We start from the raw sequence: 3,573 nt of genomic DNA, 5'->3' as shown, positions 1-3,573 counted from the left end.
ATATATGTCCAATACTGAAACTTCCACCATGGATCATGGCTTTAGTTAGCGGCCCAATGTTCTTCTCTAACAATATGCATGCTCTAACCATAAGGTGGTAGATCGCCCTTACTTCAGACAAGACGAACATGCATAGCAACTCACATGATATTCAACAAAGAGTAGTTGATGGCGTCCCCAGGAACATGGTTATCGCACAACAAGCAACTTAATAAGAGATAAAGTGCATAAGTACATATTCAATACCACAATAGTTTTTACGCTATTTGTCCCATGAGCTATATATTGTAAAGGTGGAGGAATAGAAATTTAAAGGTAGCACTCAAGCAATTTACTTTGGAATGGCGGAGAAATACCATGTAGTAGGTAGGTATGGTGGACACAAATGGCATAGTGGTTGGCTCAAGTATTTTGGATGCATGAGAAGTATTCCCTCTCGATACAAGGTTTAGGCTAGCAAGGCTATTTGAAACAAACACAAGGGTGAACTGGTGCAGCAAAACTCACATAAAAGACATATTGTAAACATTATAAGACTCTACACCGTCTTCCTTGTTGTTCAAACTCAATACTAGAAATTATCTAGACCTTTAGAGAGACCAATTATGCAAACCAAATTTTAGCAAGCTCTATGTATTTCTTCATTAATAGGTGCAAAGCATATGATGCAAGAGCTTAATCATGAGCACAACAATTGCCAAGTATCACATTATCCAAGACATTCTACCAATTACTACATGTATCATTTCCCGATTCCAACCATATAACAATTTAACGAAGCAGTTTCAACCTTCGCCATGAAAATTAAAAGCTAAGAACACATGTGTTCCTATGAACCAGCGGAGCGTGTCTCTCTCCCACACAAACATTTATTCAAACAAAAACAAAAACAAAAGCACACAGACGCTCCAAGTAAAGTACATAAGATGTGACCGAATAAAAATATAGTTTCAAGAGAAGGAACCTGATAATTTATCGATGAAGAAGGGGATGCCTTGGGCATCCCCAAGCTTAGACGCTTGAGTCTTCTTGAAACATGCAGGGGTGAACCACCGGGGCATCCCCAAGATTAGAGCTTTCACTCTCCTTGATCATAGTATATCATCCTCCTCTCTTGACCCTTGAAAACTTCCTCCACACCAAACTCGAAACAAACTCATTAGAGGGTTAGTGCACAATAAAAATATACATGTTCAGAGGTGACATAATCATTCTTAACACTTCTGGACATTGCACAAAGCTACTGAAAGTCAATGGAATCGAAATATCCATCGAACATAGCAAAATAGGCAATGCGAAATAAAAGGCAGAATCTGTCAAAACAGAACAGTTCGTAATGACGAATTTTATTGAGGCACCAGACTTGCTCAAATGAAAATGCTCACATTGAATGAAAGTTGCGTACATATCTGAGGATCACTCACGTAAATTGGCATAATTTTTTGAGTTACCTACAGAGAATTTTGCCCAGATTCGTGACAGCAAAGAAATCTGTTTCTGCGCAGTAATCCAAATCTAGTATGAACCTTACTATCAACGACTTTACTTGGCACAACAAAAAACAAAACTAAGATAAGGAGAGGTTGCTACAGTAGTAAACAACTTCCAAGACACAAATATAAAACAAAGTACTGTAGCAAAATAAACACATGGGTTATCTCCCAAGAAGTTCTTTATTTATAGCCATTAAGATGGGCTCAGCAGTTTTAATGATGCACTCGCAAGAAATAGTATTTGAAGCAAAAGAGAGCATCAAGAAGCAAATTCAAAACACATTTAAGTCTAACATGCTTCCTATGCATAGGAATCTTGTAAATAAACAAGTTCATGAAGAGCAAAGTAACAAGCATAGGAAGATAGATCAAGTGCAGCTTCAAAAATTTCAGCACATAGAGAGGTGTTTTAGTAACATGAAAATTTCTACAACCATATTTTCCTCTCTCATAATAATATCCAGTAGCATCATGAGCAAACTCAACAATATAACTATCACATAAAGCATTCTTATCATGAGTCTCATGCATAAAATTATTACTCTCCACATAAGCATAATCAATTTTATTAGTTCTAGTGGGAGCAAATTCAACAAAGTAGCTATCATTATTATTCTCATCATCAAATATAGGAGGCATATTGTAATCATAATCAAATTTATCCTCCATAACAGGCAGTACCAAAAGGCTACTATCATTATAATCATCATAAATAGGAGGCAAAGTATCATCAAAGTAAATTTTCTCCTCAATGCTTGGGGGACTAAAAAGATCATGCTCATCAAAACCAGCTTCCCCAAGCTTAGAATTTTCCATAGCATTAGCAACAATAGTGTTCAAAGCATTCATATTAATAACATTCCCATTAGCATGCATATAAAGTTCCATGGGTTTTTTAATTCTCTCTTCAAACACATCATGTCCTAATTCAAGATAAAGTTCATAAAGATCTCTCATATTTTTGTTGTTTTCCATTATGCCTAACTAGTGTAAACAAGAAACAAAAAGATGCAATTGCAGGATCTAAAGGAAATAGCTTCGAGCACAAACGCAACGGCGCCAGAAAGTAGCTTGATGTCTACGGGTCTTCTATTCTTGTAGACAGTGTTGGGCCTCCAAGAGCAGAGGTTTGTAGAACAGCAGCAAGTTTCCCTTAAGTGGATCACCCAAGGTTTATCGATCTCAGGGAGGAAGAGGTCAAAGATATCCCTCTCATGCAACCCTGCAACCACAAAGCAAGAAGTCTCTTGTGTCCCCAACACACCTAATAGGTGCACTAGTTCGGCGAAGAGATAGTGAAATACAGGTGGTATGAATAAATAGTAGCAGTAGCAACGGTGCCAGAAAAGTGCTTGCTGGCGTGTAGTTGATGGTGGTAATATTGCAGGCAGTAGAAACACAGTAAAACAGTAAACAAGCAGCGATAGCAGTATTTAGGAACAAGGCCTAGGGATTAGACTTTCACTAGTGGACACTCTCAACTTTGATCACATAACCGAATAGATAAATGCATACTCTACACTCTTGTTGGATGATGAACACCATTGCGTAGGATTACACGAACCCTCAATGCCGGAGTTAACAAGCTCCACAATTCAATGTTCATATTTAAATAACCTTAGAGTGCATGAAAGATCAACACAACTAAACCAAGTACTAACATAGCATGCACACTGTCACCTTCACACTATGTAGGAGGAATAGATCACATCAATACCATCATAGCAATAGTTAACTTCACAATCTACAAGAGATCACGATCATAGCATACGCCAAGTACTAACACGGATGCACACACTGTCACCATTACACCGTGCAGGAGGAATAAAACTACTTTAATAACATCACTAGAGTAGCACATAGATAAATTGTGACACAAAACACATTGCAATCATAAAGAGACATAAATAAGCACTTCACTATGCCATTCATAACAGTGAATAAGTATTCTGTGAAATATAGCCTAAGAGACCCACACGGTGCACACACTGTCACCTTTACACACGTGGGACAAGGAGTCTCCGGAGATCACATAAGTAAAATTCACTTGACTAGCATAACGACATCTAGATTACAAGCA

This window comes from Lolium perenne, chromosome 4 (assembly GCF_019359855.2).
Source record: "Lolium perenne isolate Kyuss_39 chromosome 4, Kyuss_2.0, whole genome shotgun sequence".
NCBI lineage: Eukaryota > Viridiplantae > Streptophyta > Magnoliopsida > Poales > Poaceae > Lolium > Lolium perenne.
Note: the sequence above shows the minus strand (reverse complement) of the source record.